The 19,767-nt window shown below is 42.5% G+C and overlaps 1 protein-coding gene across 9 annotated transcripts in view; it reads left to right on the top strand.

The window, feature by feature from the left end:
• Positions 1 to 1,158: 1,158 nt before the first annotated feature.
• ITPR1 (inositol 1,4,5-trisphosphate receptor type 1) overlaps positions 1,159 to 19,767 on the top strand; it is a 336,719-nt gene continuing 318,110 nt past the window's right edge. For 8 of the 9 annotated variants that reach the window (XM_029050132.1, XM_029050131.1, XM_029050126.1 and 5 more), the window contains exons 1-2: positions 1,159 to 1,354; positions 2,175 to 2,270. The gene's annotated coding sequence lies outside the window, so the exon portion shown is untranslated. Of the gene's footprint in view, positions 1,355 to 2,174; positions 2,271 to 6,121; positions 6,197 to 19,767 lie in introns of those variants that run through there. The other variant, XM_029050124.2, reaches the window with a different exon arrangement.

The raw sequence follows: 19,767 nt of genomic DNA, 5'->3' as shown, positions 1-19,767 counted from the left end.
GAGGGAGAACGAGTCACTCCCGTTTTACCCCCCGAAGTGGGGGGCTCAGGACTGTCACTTTTGGTTGCTGGATTACACTGCCGCTGTAGCTCTCTCAAAGTTCCTTATTTTTCTGTTATGGTCTGCTCGTCTAACACCAATTTATCAAGGGTAGAAGGGTCAGCTTTTCTGGTTCCAGCCCCGGCGTTAAGACCTGAGGGGTCTGCCTGCTAATCCTCTGGCTGACAAGTCACAACACCGCTCCTTTATTTGTCAACAGGGGGTAATAACATGTCCTCGTCTCCTGCTGCGTGGGGAGGCTTAGGAAGTTCGGGTTGAGAAAGGGTTTTTAAGACGAAGACGAAGCGGGAGGGGTGGCGGGGTTTCTGTTATTCCCTTGTTGTGTAGACGGTTGCTACAGACTTTTTCTTCTTTAAACTCTAATGAGCGTTCCGGGCAGAGGCTTGGAGATTTTAAATACAACCTTGTGCCTTAATCCTCTGCCACAGTACTGGAGGTTTGTTTTTTTTAATGTCTTGAATTTTTGAAATTCTTGGCTGATGCGAGAAGCTCAAATGAGAGCTGACAGCTCATAAAAAAAAAAACAACAACAAAACAATTTCCCAAGCAGGAATCCTTGTGCGGCAACCTCTGCTAAATGGGTGCAACGAACAATGCACTCCAAAGAGGGACATTGGCAGAAGGCAATTTGCAGCCCCTTAGCTCCGAGGCAAATCTGCCTTCGAAGCTCACGCTCTTGGCCAGGCCGGCCAATGACGATTCCAGAAACCGTTCCGGTCCCGCCACGAAACCCAAGAGAGGGGTCTTGGGGGGGTCTGATCCCCCCGGTAACGCTTTTCCCACGGCGCAACGAATCTATTTGGAAGCCGAGACCCAGTCGCGATGGATTTTGGGTTTTGTAGTCCTGCCCCCGGGCGCTGGTTGGCCGCGAATCCCCAGCTTGGACTACATTGCCCAGGGAGCTACCCGATTTATATAAGGCCGGGAGAGGCACCGTTAAAGTGCAGTAACCATGTGGATGTGCTGCTGAGCTGTCTCTTGAAACTAACTGGGGAGGGAGGAGGAGGAGGACGAAGACCAGGATCAGGAGGGGAAGAAAGGAGAGGAGGAGGAGGGGTGGAAGAGGTTTGAAAGGAAAGGTGGAAAGGAGACAGAGAGAGAGAGAGAGAGAGAGAGAGAGAGAGAGAGAGAGAGAGAGAGAGAAAGAAAGAAAGAAGGTGGTGCTGGCAGTGTTCCGCCTCTAATCCTAACGGAATCGAGGTGCGAGCCCTTCTTCGGGGACATGGGATTACAAAACGGCTGTTGACCCTCTTCCTGCCTAGCGCCCAGGCAGGGAGAGCCTTTGGGCAATAAGGTAAAGTGACAGAGCCAGAAGAAGCAGAATTTTTTTTTGTTGTTGTTTGTTTGTTTTTACTCCGAGCCCAATCAACTCTAGGGTGCGTTTGTGTGTAGCCTGTGCACACTTGGCATTTCGTTGTCAGTTCACTCTGGTTTTTGTTTTTTTTTTTTTTTTAGCTAGGGCTTTTTTTTTTTTCTTTCTGATCTCTCTGACGAAGCGATAGGTTTGGGTGGGAGACCGCGGGGGAAATGCAAATAACGGATCAAATAGCAAGCACCCAAGTTTGGAACTGGCCTGCAGCAGGAAATAGTTTGGGGTAGAGGTGACGGGGGGAGGGGAAAGGGGGCGGAGGGGCTGTAATATGTGAACCTCCTAAGGAAACTCTTTTTAAAAACGTAGCCCTCTTTCTCTCTCACTGATGTATGTAAGTAGAAGGAGCCGGTCGGTATCTAGACAGGGATCGGATGGAGGCGAAGGAAGGAAAAGGGGAAAAAGAAGTGGGGTAAGGGATGAGATTTACCGTTGCAAAGAGCGTGCGTCTAAGGATGCAGGCTGTAGACACTTGCCCCCTTTTAGTTAGCCTTTCCCTAATCAATTAGACTTTTGCGGAGGGGGAAGTGGCTAACCTTTAGAATTGAAGTTTGAACCAATTCGGTAAGGAGCCCGTTAGTTGAAGAGGCAGTGACAGATCAGCTGCACATGCTACATGTTCCCGAAACGTTGTTAGTTTATTTTTTATTGGGGTTTCGAAAATAAAGTGGGGACTCTCATTGGACTACACGGGCGGGGGGTCCCCTGCAATAACTAACTTTTTTTTTCTTTAAAAAATACATAGGTGCTGACCCACTGGACCGGGAAGATTAAGCCATTCAGGTTATCAGCACCCCAGTTTGGGAGTGCTGGGGGAGGCGGAGTGATTAGCCTGGGATAGGTAAGTGCGGAAGCTTGACAGCTGTACCGGCTAATGAATGCCATTTATAAAGTTTTCCATTCCCCCTTTAGAGGTCCCAGCAAGATCCGAGTGAGAAGAACTTTGGTAACTTGCGGTTCGATCCTTAGGATTTGCTCCCATACTGCTACACATTTCCAGAGAGCAGTGGAGGGGTGAAGGTCCTGTCTGACCTGGAGTCAGACTTGCAGCCCTGTAATGCCTAGGGAAGGTAAAGCAACATTCACTAGGGCAAGAGGGGAGGTATATCGAGTTCAAGCTGGGTTGCGTATGTAATGAAAATTGCTCTCCCTCCCGAAAGCTCTTTCAGGCTTTTTATCTGCCAAACCGAAGTAAATGACATGACAAGAGCTATCTTAAAAACAATCACTTTAGGTGTGTTGCAGAATGTTTTTCAGAGCCAGTTGGCTTGAAGAGGTGAATTTACCCTTAGTTAACTGAGACAGTTTAAAATACTTCAAAAAGGGGGAGAAAAAAATCCAGAAATGTAAAAGTAGCGCTCAGAACCTGGCTCGAAGCCACCCAAATGCCAAGAAATTCGAAGATGTTGGTGCTGATTCAGAGTCTTATGTGTGATGGGAGTTAGGGCTTGAGTTTCTGCTGTAAACACAAGCTGGCCAGCTTTTTACATTCTTCGTCTCATAATACTGCAGTTTGGGGAGGTTCGTATTGTGTACACATGCTCACGCTGCTGCAGGCTTGGCTGGGAATGTTTTTCTTCTTAAATGGTCAAAAACTGGGCAACAGTGGGTGTGTGTTTCTGAGGGTCTTGGAACCTAACATTAACAGTCTAAATATTTAGTTGTTCCCTGGGCTACAATCTTAGGACTTTTTAATTAAAAAAAAAAATCAGACACTTCATTATAGAGGTGTGGGGGTTTGTTTCCTGTTGATAAAATCGTCAGGAGTCATAGTAGGGTGGGGAATATGTAGATATTGTTACTGCTAGATCATTTATCAGTATTAATGGAGAGGTGGACTGGGTTAATAGTAATGGAATAGCTCAGGATGTCATTAGGAGGAAATATTATGGGCTCTTTATGACGTTTTTGTGTATACCCTTCGGGTAGAAAAGCTAAGCTAGAGCTAGCTTTGTGTAACTTTGGTTATTAGGCTGTGCTTTGCATTTGTGGATAACAGCTAGTCGAGGTGAAAAGAAACTGACAGGAGAACAGAAGTGCATACTATCAGAGCAAAAATGTATAATAGTAGAAAAGCAAAACCATTCCTCTCTGAAATAATAGGCACTACTCCATGTAAGAGTGAAAAATTTTCATTCAAGGTGTATCTCCTAACCCTCACATCATTTTTTGAAAAAAGGTATTTGTTAAGCAGTTACTATGTACTTAAATAAATGCTGGGTTAAATACAAGGTTCTTGGGTTGGAAACAGTCCCTATCCTACAAAGGGCTCACAGTCTTAATCCCTGTTTTGCTGATGAGATAACTGAGGCAGGGAGAAGTTAAGTGACTTGCCCAAGGTCACACCAGCAGACAAGTGGCAGATCCGGGATTAGATCGCCGCCGTCAACGCCTTTTGCACCAAACCACACTGCTTCTCATTTTGTTGTCCACTGCCCATAAAACTTTCCCGTTTAGAAATAAAAACTGACTTTTACATGACTCCAATGTGATGTAGATGAAGAAACATTGTCAAAGTTTGCAGTACTCTGCAACTACCTTTTATTTAGTGATCAGGAAAGTTCTTCATATTCAGAATTGTGTATCTGAAGTGTTGTTTCTCTTGTCAACATGATGTAAATGTGACATCAACAATAGTTAACCCCAGTTGAGTTCCTCTGACCTCTGTTGAAACTCATAGAACAGCTGTTTGGTTTGACGAGCAATTCTGGATGTTGATGTTCCCTTAAAAGAGCTGTAGCTTAATAGAAAAGCAGAGAAAACTTGCGAGTGGGTAGTGAAGTTTGTGCCCATATTAAGCGAGGAAATCTGTGAAGATTAGGGTAAAAAAGTAGAAACTAGTTAACAAAGTATCTGTTGTTGTTTGAAGAGAGTATTAAAAATCTCTATCTTTTAGCCCAGCTGTAAAATGGTCTCATGGTCCGGCTGGCTCCTACAAAGCCATTTTTTTGTTTTGTTTTTTAGGTGTTTTTTTTTTAAGTTGGCTTAGGGGAAGGGTTTTAAAAACTCAACATTGAATAGGCATTGGATAAATTAAATTTAAATGTATGCTGGAATTAAATTTCTATTTCAAACCATACTTGGACAGACATTTTAAGGTTTACCTGCACTAGGTAAATATTCCATTTTATTCGCTATTAGTTTTGTTAAGAAATACAGGGCATCTCAGCCAAAGTTCGTTGTTGTGTGATTTAATTACTATTTTGTGTTTCTGACCCGGTTTCTATTTCCCAGACCTAAATTTGGGATTGGCATAGTTTGCCGTGCCAAAACATTCCTCATGTGGTTAACTAAAATAAGATGCTCCAACTCCATTTTAGATGTTTGGCTTTTAAGGCTTTCTGATGTAGACATGGCCTTGCAGGCCTAGTGTGGTAAGAAGGATGAAGAGAATTTATTTCAGGTTGACTGTGTTTGTGGTTACCGTTTCTCTGGAGATATTTTATTCTTCAGCAGTTGTAACTGGTCTGCAAGCATTTACCAGCTTTCTCATTATGGTTCACGACAGTTATCAGATAAGGAATCATTTGAAAAGAGTACGATCCTTGTTTTACGTTTGGAGAGACAGAATGGTAGGCTGAAGCTGTGTGACTAACACCAGGTCAGAAGTGAGTTGGTGGCAGGTGACTACTATCGTCTTTGGAGTTCATGTGCCCAGGCTTCGGGTGCCCTTACTGACCCGGGCCCATGTTTAGAGCCCTGCGTGGCCTCATGGATCCTGAGCTCATGGGCCAGATTAGGTCAGGTTCACATTTCCATGTGCCTTCAGTCCCTCTCCTTGAGTGTTAAGGTAGATCAGGGAAGGGGTTTGCAGAAGACATGTGGGACACAGTTCTACATTCATGGAGCATTTGCTCGTGAGTGGTTGGTTGTCACGGGTGTGATGATTGGACGTGTTCAAAAACACCCTGCACGTATAATGACTCCATTTAGATCAAGGTTCTGAGCCCAATTTTGGTGTTGTGTCTATACTAAGACTTGGTGAGGATTAGAACTTTGCTAGGGTTGGAAAACCTCAACCCATGGAGGGCTCTACTTGGGTTTACGTAATGGCCCAGGGCCTCTAGAACCAACTGATGGGGGTGGATTTTAGGGGTAGGACTGCGAATGAGCAGAGTCATGGCATTATAGCGCCAGTTCCTTCCCTGTAGTTCAAAATAGCTTCCAGGGACAGTTACTTAGGGGTGTCTGGTGCCATGTGGTGAAGTTTCTATTTGCATGGGATGACAGGGACTTATAGATGTCATATGTATAAAAGCGTCAATTATTCAGTCGAAAAGTTATTCACCTGCATAACATCTTGCAAGCTGGGAGATGGCGACATCCAACTATGAAGAAAGAATTAAATGCTATTTCACCTACTAGAATTTGGGTTTATTATTAGGGTATTTTGGGGGGGATTCACCGCAATTCCTAACCCCTGAAAAATTTGGACTAGACCTCCCCACCCTCCATAAAACCCCAGATTTTGTGTCTCTGAATCTCCTCCCCCTCAATCCTGCCATTCTGAGACACTTGCCCCCTCCTCCATCCCTCTTGCTCCAATTCTCCTCCCACCTTAAAGAATGAACCAATAGGAGCAAACCCTCCCCCTTGGGAAGGTGGGGGAGCCAGGGGAACAGAGGCAGACCTGCTGTGCCGTTGCTTGGATGCAAAGTGCATGGCTTTCCACTCAGTACCCCTACTGAGGCTCCAGGCTGGGAGAGTCCCAGTGCCAATCAGCTCCTGGCACTACCACTTCAGCCCTACCAGCATCTCCTACTTTGGGTAAGTGGCATTGGTGCGGTACCCTCCCTTGCCTTCTTTTGCAGGGATTTCCTGGACAGGGGAACCATTTAAAAAAGAAATCTAAAAAATGTACGATTAAAAAAAAATTCAACTAGATTTTTTATCTAAAATGGAAACAAAAAGTAAAATCCCCAAATTACCCCCTGAATTTTTCAAACCCCAAATTCATACTCTTATTAATATCACAGGACCTCTTGAGTACCTAATGTATGGGAATTATTCAAAGTTAATAATAAAAGGGAACGGGAGTAAAATTCAGAGAATGTGGCAAAATCTGGAACAAAGAGATACCGTTGCCTTAAAGATATGAGAGAAATGAGTTCAGAGTGTAGTCATTGACTTGTTCCCTGGGCGGAGACAAACCATAACATCTGTGTGTCCATTTCCTCTTCTGGAGAGTGCATATAAAAATATCTGTCTCCAGTCAGCCTTGACAGATGTCATGGCAGCATTAGTGAAGGGTTTTGAAAACTTTAAACACTATGCAAGTGTTAAGTATTAGTATGGCTTTAGCCAGGCGAGGTTTTTTTTCCTCTTTTAACTCTTTTTTTTTCCCATAGGAAAGTATTAACCCAGATTGGTCTTTTATTGTTGCTTCCAGGACCTCTTAGAAGATTTACTGTGGCTCTTGAGGGCTGCGGAAAACTTATTTGATTAGGTTTTGGAGGCTTTGCTAAGCAGTGCATTGTAGTTGAAGGTAGTGTATCTGGAAGAGGCTATAACTCTATGTTGTTTTAATAAGAGATTCACTTCATATTTTCTATCTAAATCTATTTTAATATGTGAATATTTCAAGCTTCATTAAGTGGGCATATACATAATAAAACGGAGCCGATTTTCTTGGGGTGGTGTAAAAATTGTCCTTAAAAAGTGAGCTGAATTACTTAGCAGTTATTCCATTTTATAGCCACACCAAAATGGCCAGCAGTGTACAGAAAATTAAAACTTTTCAAATCATTATGGACCAAGTAAAAACAGAAAGCAGACAAAAGTTTCTCTTGCTCTGAGGGAGGTAATCAGAATAAAAAGGTGATTGCATGAAATGAAGGGACTCTGAATTTCACCAAACTTTTAGAGCAAGCCATCACATTAATTAACTAGAAGCTTTTAGAGTATTCCTTTAGGTCAGTGTTTCTCAGACATTTTTAGGACATGGACCACTTGAGTGGAACAAAAGGCATTGCAGACCGCCTACCTTGCCTTTTTTACCCTTTTTTTTCCCATCGTCAAGATGTCCCCCCCCCCAAAAAAAACCCCAAACCAAACCTTCCTCGGCTTAAAACCTCACTCATCACCCCACTCCTTCTTCCCCTCACTTTCTTTTTCTCCTCTTAGGGTTAGGCAACTCACTGCTTTTCACTCTAGTATTGCTACAAATCTGCAATTACTGTGGTGTGGAGAGGCTGAAGTGCTTTATCATTATAACCATTGCCAATCCTGGATGATTTTGATGGGACCACAAACAATTGGCAGTGAAGTCAGCCTGCTTCCTTACTTAAAATGGTGTTGATGGGCAGGGACACATACCCGCATTCGAAAAACACCTTGCTAATCTGTGGAGCTTCTTGGAAACCATCACTAACTATCAAACATTGGTGTGTGTGTGTGTGTGTTGCAAAGCCATAATTAATTTAACATTTCTTGGCACAGCTCAAAAGTGTACATTCACATATGTTTTGTTGCTAATACTCATTTCACAACTAAAGATTGTATCTTAAAGTATCTTTCTTTGCTTAAAGGAAGTTCTGAAACTTAAACCAGGAACATTCAGTGCTGTAATATAAGAAGAGTAAACTGGTTGAGCAGAGAGATAGTTTTTTCTAAAAAATATCCAATTGTAAAGGGTTTAGAACCGCACTGGCTGTTTTCCTATTTTATAATCATATTTGCCTGGGTTAAATAATTTTAATTTATTTCTTTTTTAAGGAAATTCTTCTTTGGTTAAATGTCAGTAAATTGATCCTCCTCTGGCAAATTTTTGTTTTCTGGCGTATTTTTTTTGGCTTTTCCTCATAAAATGTTATGGTTTGTCTTGCTCTGCCCTCATCATCACACAGCTTCCCGATCTTGCCTTTAAGGCAAAGGGTCTCACTCCATTTGGTCATGAATATTATAGGCAGCAAAGTGTGTTAATCTACATTTCTGGCAGAATTGGAGACTTAGTTCTCCCTACGGCTTATTAAAAATGCATGAATGTGATGGATAACTGATTTTAATTGGTACCTAACTCTAAAGGTAAGGAGATTTTTGGTCTTTTTTTTTTTAAAAAAAACAAAACAAAAAAACCCCACATATTTTCTAATGACCTCAAAATAGATCTTGGAGCTGGAAGATCAGCTCTAGCTTAGCTTGGCAAGTGATTTGTGTCCTAGAATGTTGGATGATAGAGTCGTCTATACAAGTTGAGGTAAAACAAAGAGAAAAGTCTCATTAGTCACTAATTGATTGGATGTTGAAAACCTGACACCAATATTTAGCACTGGGATTGTAGGTTTTTAAAAATATTCAATTGGACAATAACATTTAGGGTCTGAAAGGAACTCACTAGAAATAAAGGTAATATTATGATGAAACTTTTTTCCTTTTGTCTTTAGGAGCCAAATTTTTGAGATAAGATGTTATACTATTAATTAATATGAGTATATATACTTCTACTATACTTATGCAGAGAAGGAAGTAGCATGGCTTAGTGAAGGAGCATGGGCCTGGGAGTCAGAAGACCTGGGTTCTAATCCTGACTCTACCAATTGTTTGCTGTGTGACCTTGGACAAGTCACTTAAATTCTCTGTACCTCAGTTTCCTCAGCTGTAAAATGAGGATTCAATACCTGTTCCAGCTTCTACTTAGACTGAACCCCATGTGGGACAGGAACTATGTCCAACCTGATAAACTTGTATCTACTATAGTGCTCAGAACAGTGCTTGACACGGAGTAAATGCTGAACAAATTCATTGATGATAGTATGTAAGTATAAATAGAGAAGCAGCATGGCTCAGTGGAAAGAGCCCGGGCTTGGGAGTCAGAGGTCATGGGTTCAAATTCCGGCTCTGCCACTTGTCAGCTGTGTGACTGTGGGCAAGTCACTTCACTTCTCTGTGCCTCAGTTACCTCATCTGTAAAATGGGGATGAAGACTGTGAGCCCCACGTGGGACAACCTGATTCCCCTGTGTCTACCCCAGCGCTTAGAACGGTGCTCTGCACATAGTAAGCGCTTAACAAATACCAACATTATTATTATTATTATAAATATTCTTAACTGTCTTAGCAATTAGATGTTCAAGCAAATCCTTCTCATCATGTAATTAACTGGTCTCACAGTGTGGGCTTGGAGTATTCAAGCTCCCTATAGTCACAGGAAGCACTGGTGTTATAGTTAGATTTATTAGAATCTCCAAACTACTCCAAAATAATTGTCAGTTAAGATGGTAGGCAAATAGTTCCATAATCCATGACTTAGTAGTTTGTTGGCTTTCAAGTTTTACACTGCCTGTATAATTGCATATATAGAACAGTAATCAAATGACCAAATGGAATTGGTTCAAGTAAAGGTGAATTAGAGTAATGTGACCAGAAGGGCTGATTTAGGTAGGATAGTCCCTACATTTTTCCGTGCCCATCCCGGCTTCTCCTTGGTAGATTCTTTGGGATATATTTGTATTCCAAAACATTTAGAGGTTTAAAAAAAGTCAGCTGAGATTTCAGTTGATGGGTTAGGTCACAAAGGGAGGGGGAAGGGGTTGAAAAGGGAGAGAGGGCAGGGGGAAAAGAATAATAATGATAATTGTGCGTACTGAGTGTCAAGTATCTCTAAGCCACTGGAGTGGGTACAGTATAATCAGAGAGGCCTCTTGAGCCTGAGGAGGTCCCCCCGTTCTGTCCCTTCCCTCTGTCAGAGGGGTGCAGGACTGGCTGTATGTCTTGAGGAAACTGGAGAGTGAAGGATTGTTGGCTTGCATGAAAGGTTGAAATCAAGCATTCCAAACATCTTCAGGCACATTTTGCTGAATATGGGCTCGGCTCTGAAAGAAATGTTAAAATAAATCCTACCCACCCTCCAACACGACAGGCTTCAAATCCCCAAATGAAGCTGTTCATTTTTGAGTTTTGTGGTAGGAAATGAAAAACGGGAAAACTGACGTAAAATATGATTTTCCTTATTTTACTGTCTCACCAAGAAGCCAAATTTTATTTACCTCTTTTTGCCTTTCTCTCTCTTTAGAGTGTGAGCAGCTCACTTAGTAAGTGCTCAGTAAATGCCATTGAATGACTGTGTGGAAAAATGTAATGAACCCAAAGTTCCTATAAATGTCTGAGAACCTGGTTTTAAAAGAAGCCATTTTCTTCATGCCACTAGTGCCATAGCCATGAGGCCATGCTTTTTGCTGCAGCTATGGTTTCTCCTTGCCAGTCTTTTTGGTAGCAAATACCAGTGCCCTGAAGTAGAAATTAGGCTTGCTCACAAACTTTCACCTTAATTGTTTTCTGCTGTCGTATCCAAGCAATTAGGCACAGTTTAGAAACCTAACCTTAGGTAGCTTAATTGTTATGAAAGGTAAAAGAGACCGAAAAGCACTCAGTGAAATGTTTCCTCTCCTTCAGTGGTGGTGCATATAAAATTGCCAATTGCAAGTTAATTGAGCAGTAAAACACACTGAGAACATGGTTAGAATGAAATAAATGGAGCATTGGGGTGCCAGACTAGCAGGGACCATTCAGCTCTGGACAGTGATGATTAGAATTGCCTATTTTAGGTTAGGGCATTTATGGGGGTCTGGTTGCTGCAAGTCAAACTGATCAACAGTCACGTGGTTTCATCAAAAATAAACTAATAATATTTTAGCCCTAAGAAGTTCACATCGTCTTCCCAAACTCAAGATCAAGAAATAGGCATCAAATGCTGCTTTTTTCCTCCTCACCCTGCTGATACACCATCTTTGGGTTAATATAAGTATATTTCAGAGTTAGCTGTAGTTTCAGGGATTGCTAACTTTTGAATCTGAATTCTGTGGGGGAGGAAAAGGTGGATTTTTTTTTTGGAAAATGAATTTAATACAATTAATGCAGTATGTTCCTTAGAAAAATTGCTATAAGTGGTTCAGTGTTTCTGTGAAAACCCATTCTTAGCTCTATAGAATGAAATGAGCACATTTTTCAGTGAAAGTAGAGACTCGGTATCCAGCTGTTGCTGTAAAGGTTTCTATGAGAGGCATAATAAGAAGGACCTACACTGACATTCCAGGGAGAACAGAAAGTTCTCCTCAGGTTTTTTTTTTTTTTTTGCTGTTTGGGTCAGCCACCCAGGTATTGTGTAGTCAAGTACCCTAGAACAATGATTGTATTAATCTATGTGACCAAGGTGCCAACCTTTTTTAATTCCCAGGATTTTTTCAGACTAGGTTTTGTTTTTTTCTTATGCGGTTTACAAAATCCATTCTAAGACTGGGAGTCTGAGCCTAGAAGACTAGAATACAGGCCAAGGAAGCCCTAAACAAATGAACAATGGGGAAAAGGTTTCCGAAAGTTGAATGTTTCAGTTCAAATATTGTAGGTGTTTTTTACGGCACAGAAAAACGTGTTAGCAATGTGAGGAACCATGTTGAAAATGATTTACTTTTTAGTATTTATCTCGATTCACTTTGGGTAGCTCTCCGCTGATGGGCTTTCTGATTACCAAATAGTAATACTTAAAAAAAAAAAAAAAGCAAAGAAAACCTTTTCAAACTATTTTTTTCCTCCAGAATTTTCAACCTAATTCTTTAGAATGTGATAGCAAGCTTTCACTGTCCTTGTCCTTTCCCCACTTTCAGCTAACTAGGGAAGAGTTCCCTAGAGTCGTATAAAAAGTAGTAGTAGTACTTAAAGCCTAGTGTGATTTTATTTTGAAGTTTGGATGCTTCTTTTTCTTCTTCTCTGCTCACCAAGGAATCCCCAGGGCTCTTCAGGACCTACAAGAGCAGAGGAGCCTTGTGTTAACTGTGGAAAGAGCACGGGCTTGGGAGTCAGAGGTCATGGGTTTGAATCCCAGCTCTGCCACTTAGCTGTGTGACTTTGGACAAGTCACTTAACTTCTCTGTGCCTCAGTTACCTCATCTGTAAAATGGGAACTAAGACTGTGAGCTCCGCGTGGGGCAACCTGATTACCTTGTATCTACCCCAGTGCTTAGAACAGTGCTTGGCACATAGTAAGTGCTTAACAAATACCATCATCATTATTAATAAACAGAATAGCTATGCAGTTGATTGCAGATTTGACACCACATACCTGTAAATTTGATTCACTTGAAATTCAAGAATGCCTCAGTTTTTTAGCATCAGCAGGATTTGATCACCTAGTGGGGCACAACACTGTATTAGGCACTTGGGAACTTCTAAAAGAAGTGAAAGATTGAGTCTGCTCTTGAGAAGCACACAGCTTAATGAGGGATAGAATGTGTATAGTGTTTGTGTGATGAATTGTCAATAGAATCTACTGTTGGCAGTAGACAGGAAGGTTTGGTCAGTTTTTTAGATTTTTTTTTTTTCTTCTGGGGGATTTCATTATGTCTAGAGCCTTTATCAAGAGAACTCCTTCCTCTGAAATACAATACACGAAAAGCAGCGTGGCCTAGTGGGTAGAGCACAGGCCTGGGAGTCAGAGGGACCTGGGATCTGATTCCAGTTCCACTACTTATCTGCTGTGTGACCTAGGGCAAGTCACTGCACTTCTCTGGGCCTCAGTTACCTCATCACTCAATCATATTTGTTGAGCACTTACTGTGTGCAGAGTACTATACTAGCCACTTGGGAAGGTACAATATTAACAGAGTTGGTAGACACGGTCCCTGCCCGCAAGACTGTGAACCCCAAGTGGGACTTGGATTGTGAACTGTGCAACCTGATTGGCTTGGGTCTACCTCAGCGCTTAGAACAGTGCCTGGCACATAGTCAGTGCTTAACAAATACTGTACAAAATATTGCTTATTACTAATGGAAATGTTGACCTTTTGTGGGTATATATTTTGAAGTGTTTAGCATCCTCTAGTGTGTTAATTTATGGAAGAGGTGAAAGTCCCCGAGTGAAGATTAGCTGCAATCTGCAGGAGACATCTGATGTTCAAGGAATTTGGTCACTTGAAAATCCCAGAGGCTCAGAGGTTTTGAGAATTGAGTTTTCCAGCTCTCAGCAGATAGGTGCAAGTGGTTTTCCTCTAAGCTGGTCTTCAGTGGTACAAAGAAGCCAGAAGCCTTTTCCAGGGACTAAATGGATAGAAAATGGGGTGTTCATGCAGGGTTCTCTGTAGTGAAGGAGAGGCCTGCATGCTTTCTACTATTTCCTCTCAAAGAGATTGTTTTTCATTCTAACAGAAACTTTCCAGATGACTGTTGGCTGGAAGTCCAGTTCATTTTTTTTTCTAGATGCCCTTGTATGTCGACTTGACTGCTCTTTATTTCCTTTCAGGATAACCATAGTAATTGCAGCAAATATTTGCCAAGTCACCAATGCTTAATTAATGTGGAAAATCTTTAGAAACATCAAGGCTGGTCCAGGGAGCTTTTAGGCTAATCTTTTCTGAGTGTATTTCTACAAGAGACCCCCCTTCCCCTGCCCCCCATGGAGACTGGTGTGTTCCTTGAGTCTTTAGCTATGCCTGGTTTGCTCAATCAGTGATATTCAGGTATAAATTGGGTTTAGGATGACCCATGGGGTTGTATATTACCCTGTGACTGGGTTGCTCTTGTTTTGAAAATAAAATATAGAATAGGGAAAAATGAACATGAATGGAAATTTGTTTGACCCCCTTCTAAATGTTCAGCCCATGTGGACTCCTAGATAATTATTTTTTTAAATATGAATTAATCAATGGTCTTTATCGAGCACTTACTGTGGGCAGAACACTGTAGTAAGCGCTCGGGAGAGGACAGTACAACAGAATTAGCAGACACGTTCCCTGCCCTTAATGAACTTACAGTCTAGGTGGGGGGGGGGCAGACATTAATTTGAATAAATAGGTAAAGTAAATGCAAAATGATACTTTCACTCAAATGTGCAGTTGGGCCTCAAAATTTGTGCCATTGGCTGATCAAGAATGAAGCAGCAGTGAACCGTAGCACTTCTGTCATTGAGAAGCACATCTTTCAAGATAGTTAACTCAGTTATAGCAGCAGCAGATCTTTGATAATAGTGGTGATAAATGCTTTCGTGGGAAGCAGCTGACTTTTGGTGTTTACTGGCCAAAGCTCGCTTAAATCATTTGGGCTTTACAGTCTTCGGAGGGAAAATGCTAAAACTAAGAGGAGCTGAGTCTTTTCCATTCCACGTGGCTTGACCTGTGAAATACCATGAAACCATAGCTTGGGCTTTCTTTTTAAAAATTCCAGTAATTGACCCTAAACAACAAACCTTTGAGAGAAATTTATAATAGCCATAAATAGAATGTAGGTTATTTTGATGTAGCTTTTAAACCATCATGTGGGGAGCAATATGGCCTAGTGGAAAGAGCACAGCCCTGGGAGTCAGATTACCTGGGTCTAATCCAGACTCTGCCACTTGCCTGCTGGGTGACCTTGGGCAAGTCACTTGACTACTTTGTGCCTCAGTTCCATCATCTGTAAAATGGGAATTCAATGCCTGTTCCGTCTCCTACTTAGGCCGTTTGCCCCATGTAGGACAAGGACAGTGTCTGACCTGGTTATATTTTAACTACCACAGTAAGGGTTTAACAAATACCATCATCGTCATCAAGATATTAAAAATCCAGGTGAAGGAATTATGATAACATGCCATTTAAAGGCCCAAAATGTTGTAAACTGGCACTTCTGCATATTATTTTTATCTATCTTATTTTGGCCATAATTGGCTTTTTAATGTTGGCTCTATTGTTCAGTTAATCATATTTATTGAGCACTTACTGTATGCAGAACACTACTAAACCCTTGGGAGGATACAATATAACAATAAACAGACACATTTCTTGCCCACTCAGTGCCTAGTGCCTACCTTTCTATTTAAATTAGTTAATGTTCAGTGAAATGTTGTTTACTCTTCTTGCATTATCAGACTGGTATTTTTGAAGAAATAGTGTTTTCTTAATTTTTTGTTTTTTCCTAGCAGGCCACAGGAATACTTGACTGAGTAGTTGCCTATAAAATTGCCACGTTCTGAAGATGGGGCAAAAGACTCAGTGTTCCATAGCCTGAATACTCCAAAATTAGGTTCATAAACTTATCAGAACATAGTTCCCTGTAGCAAGAAATTTGGAATATTGGAATTCATTCCGGAAGTGAATGTTTTTACACTTTTTTAATGGTATTTGTTAAACACTTATTGTGTGCTGGGCACTATACTATGCTCTGGGACAGATAAAGGGTTGTCAGGTTGACCCTGTCCCTGTCCCAGATGGGGCTCACAGTCTAAGAAGGAGAGAGAACAGATATTAAATCCCCAAGTGGCAGAGCTGGGATGAGAGCCCAGGTCCTTCTGACTCCCAGGCCCATGCTCTATCCGCCAGGCCACGCTGCTTTGATAGACCTATTCCCTGCCCACAACAAGCTTATTTTAGCAATCAATTCCTGAGTCCTTGAGGTAATGTTTGAAAATCGATCAAATAATAGTATTTATTGAATACTTACTGGGTGTGGAGCACTGTATTAAATCAGCTCCTGTTTCCCACTTAACTGTGTTTTTTTAAAAAAATCAATATATTCATTATAGCAAAGCAGCCACTCCTAAATATTGACTGTCCTGATAAAAATTGTGAGATGAGTCATCTCAATATTTTTGTTAATGTTGAATATCTTGCAGATTTTAGTGTGTGCAAATACAGTGGGGGCGAAATCCTAGAACTGATTGTAATAGGTTGGTTTTGTTGAGGCCCTCTGCCCTCTAGCCCACATTTTGTTTGTTTGGATTTTGGGGTTGGGAGTAGACATTCCTTTGTAGATGTTGATTGTGTGAGTCGGAGAATCACCAGCATGGAGATTTGTGGGTGTAAAGCCTTGTTGCAAAGGTAACAGAATCCTGGAAGCAGGGCTGAAGTTAAAAAAGGAAAAAAAAATTCTAATCGGAATGCCGATTGCATCAGACATCTAATGCCGGGCGTGCAGCATAAGAAGACCAGATCCCTTGTGTGTTGTCACCCCCAACCTGTTGAACAGGGACCAGAAACCCTCAGAAAGGGGCTATTTCCCTTCTCTCCCCTTTATCCCAATCAATGGTATTTATTGAGCACTTACTGTATGCAGGGCACTGTCACCCCCCTCCTCAAAAATCTCCATCGGTTGCCTATCCACCTCTGTATCAAACAAAAACTCCTCACCATTGGTTTTAAAGTACTCCTTCACCTTGCTCCCTCTTACCTCACCTCACTTCTCTCCTACTACCCAGCCCACATACTTGGCTCCTCTAATGCCAGCCTTCTTACTGCCTCGATCTCGCAGCCAACCCCTGGCCCACGTCCTGTCTCTGGCATGGAATGCCCTCCCTCCTCAAATATGAAAGACAGTTACTCCCCCTGCCCCTTTCCATAGCCTTATTGAAGGCACATCTCCTTCAAGAGGCCTTCTGAGACTAAGCCCCACTTTTCTTCATCTCCCATCCCTTCTGCATCTCCCTGACTTTGTCCCTTTGCTCTGCCCCCCATCCCCCACTCCCAGCCCCAGAGCACATATGTATATATCTGTAATTTTATTTATATGTATTGATGTCTGTCTCCCCCACCTCTAGACTTTGAGCTCGTTGTGGGCAGGGAATGTCACTGTTTATTGTTGTACTGTATTTTCCCAAGCACTTAGTACAGTGCTTTGCACACAATAAGTGCTTAATAAATACCATTGAATGAATGAATACTAAGTCCTTGGGAACCGAGGGGGTAGACAAGAATCCTGCCCACCAGGAGCTTGCAGCCTAGAGGAGGAGACCGACATTAAAATAAATTACAGGCAGGGGAAGAAATAGTCGAGTATAAGGGCGTGTGAGTGCTGGGGGGCTAGAGTGAGTGTATCTGTAGCTAAAGCAGTTCTCCCCACAGCCCTGTGGGAATTCAGGCCTACAGTTTGGGTCACCCAAGGACTATAGGGTTGGGTTATCCCTTCCCACTCAGCCCCAAGTATCCTAGTGAAGCAGCGTGGCTTAGTGGAAAGAGCACAGTCTTGGGAGTCAGAAGACGTGGGCTCTGATCCCGACTCTGCCACTTGTCTGCTGAGTGACCTTGGGCAAGTCACTTAACTCCTCTGTGCCTCAGCTACCTTATCTGTAAAATGGGGATTAAAAGTGTGAGCCCCACGTGAGTGGGACAACCTGATTACCCTCTGTCCACCCCAGCACTTAGAACAGTGCTTGACACATAGTAAGCGCTTAACAAATGCCGCAATTATTATTATTAGTGGCAAAGGCAATGGTGTGGGAAGTGTGGTGGGAGGGTAAGAGGAAGGGTAGAAGGTTGGGGTAGAGGGGGCATGAGCGAATGGGCCACCGTTGCCTCCTTCATCCTGGAAACAGAGCAGGGATCGAGGTGCAGCAGTGGGTACCTTGGGGGACGGGGAAGTGCCACACATCATCACACATCAGAAGCAGTGTGGCTCAGTGGAAAGAGCACGGGCTTTGGAGTCAGAGGTCATGGGTTCGAATCCCCGCTCTGCCACTTGTCAGCTGTGTGACTGTGGGCAAGTCACTTCACTTCTCTGTGCCTCAGTTACCTCATCTGTAAAATGGGGATGAAGACTGTGAGCCCCACGTGGGACAACCTGATTCCCCTGTGTCTACCCCAGCGCTAAGAACAGTGCTCTGCACATAGTAAGCGCTTAACAAATGCCAACATTATTATTATTATCATGGCCTTGCACTCTTAGTGGCATCGTCTTCGGCCACCTCCTTCGATGCTTCTTCCTTCCGTCTCTGGGCAAGGGAGGGGTGAGGTTGGGTGGTTTTTCTCCATGCCCAATCGATTGTAGACCCCCTGTAGACTGTACGCTCGTTGTGGGTAGAAAATGTGTCTCTTTATTGTTGTATTGTTCTCTCCCAAGCGATTAGTACAGTGCCCTGCACACAGTATTCCCTCAGTAAATACGATCGATTGATTGACTGACTGACCGACCCCCACCGGGAGCCTGGTTTCTGGCTCCACCTACTGGTGACCAGTAGACAGTGGGGGCAGGTGGTGGGGCTGTGAGCTGCAGACCCCCTCCCCGGCCCCCCGGGAATACTGCCCACGGAATACTGCCCACTAGCCAAAAGGGTTGCCGCCGCCAAAGAATTTCCATAACTGGAGTGGTGGTTCTGGGCCTTTTGTTTATACCAGAGCCAAGTTCTGGCCCGTTCCGGCCTAGAGCTTTATCTTGAAGTTACTGTCAACACCAACAGACATCTCTCTTTCCTTAGCAGGAAGATAAATCCTCTATTGCCTCATATGTTAGAACAAAAATAAATAATGGTGAGCCAAACAATAAAATGGGTAAGACAGCACACTTCAAGGTCCTTCAGACCTCATCAGTAGTAAGTGGAAAACTTTAGCGGTAATGCAGATGGTATCCCAGAATATCAGTATTGAGTGCCTAGTGTATGCAGAGCATTTTACTAGGTGCGAAAAAGTTTCAGACCTGGTTACGGGCCTGCGGAAGACCAGCAGATTTGAATGGAGAAGTCTACAGGAGTTTAAAAAATGTGAGAAGAGATGGTTAAATTGATAACAAGGGAAAAATAAAGATATAAAAGTGTTGTAATCAATGGCATTTATTGAGCGCTTACTGTATTCAGGGCACTGTACTTGTACAGAGCACTTGGGAGAGTACAGTACAACAGAGTTGGTAGACACGTTCCCTGGCCACAAGGAGAATACAGTCTGCAGTGGCTGAGGGGACCAAAATACTACTTGGAGGAGAAGAGTTTCTAGAACAGTTTTGAAGGAAGAGCATGGAGAAATAGACTGAGTAGGGTGGGGGGAAGGGATGGATCAATGGAATGTATTTATTGATGCCTGTTTACTTGTTTGATGTCTACCTCCCCCTTTCTAGACTGTGAGCCCATTGTGGGGAGGGATTGTCTCTATTTTTTTGTTGCTGAATTGTACTTTCCAAGCACTAGTACAGTGCTCTGCACACAGTAAGCGCTCAATAAATATGATTGAATGAATGTGAAGCACTTGGGAGAATAGGCAGGGGAGGTTTACAGACTCCCTGTCCTTTAGGAGTTTACAATCTAGTGAGGGAGACAGACATGAAAATAAATTACCGATAAAAGAAGCAGCAGAGAGGAAGGGTACGTAGGAGAGTCGGGGGAGAATGAAAGAAATCTACAAATACGAGGCATTCAATTGTTATGGTTTTAGATGGAAAGTAGTGGGGAGCCATTAAATATTTTTTTTAGAAGCAAGTGATGTGCTCCAGTCATCATTTCAGAAAGATGTTACTTGCAGTTGTATTTGTAACTGAAGAAGGCTAGAAGGAGGGAGGGAGATCAATAAGGAGACTGATAGGACAGTCCATTCATTCATTCAATCGTATTTATTAAGTGCTTATTGTGTGCCGAGCACTGTACTAAACGGTTGGGAAAATACAACAATAAACAGTGACATT

This window comes from Ornithorhynchus anatinus, chromosome X1, assembly GCF_004115215.2.
Source record: "Ornithorhynchus anatinus isolate Pmale09 chromosome X1, mOrnAna1.pri.v4, whole genome shotgun sequence".
Classification (NCBI taxonomy): Eukaryota; Metazoa; Chordata; class Mammalia; order Monotremata; family Ornithorhynchidae; genus Ornithorhynchus; species Ornithorhynchus anatinus.
Note: the sequence above shows the minus strand (reverse complement) of the source record. Positions and strands in the feature narration are given on the sequence as shown.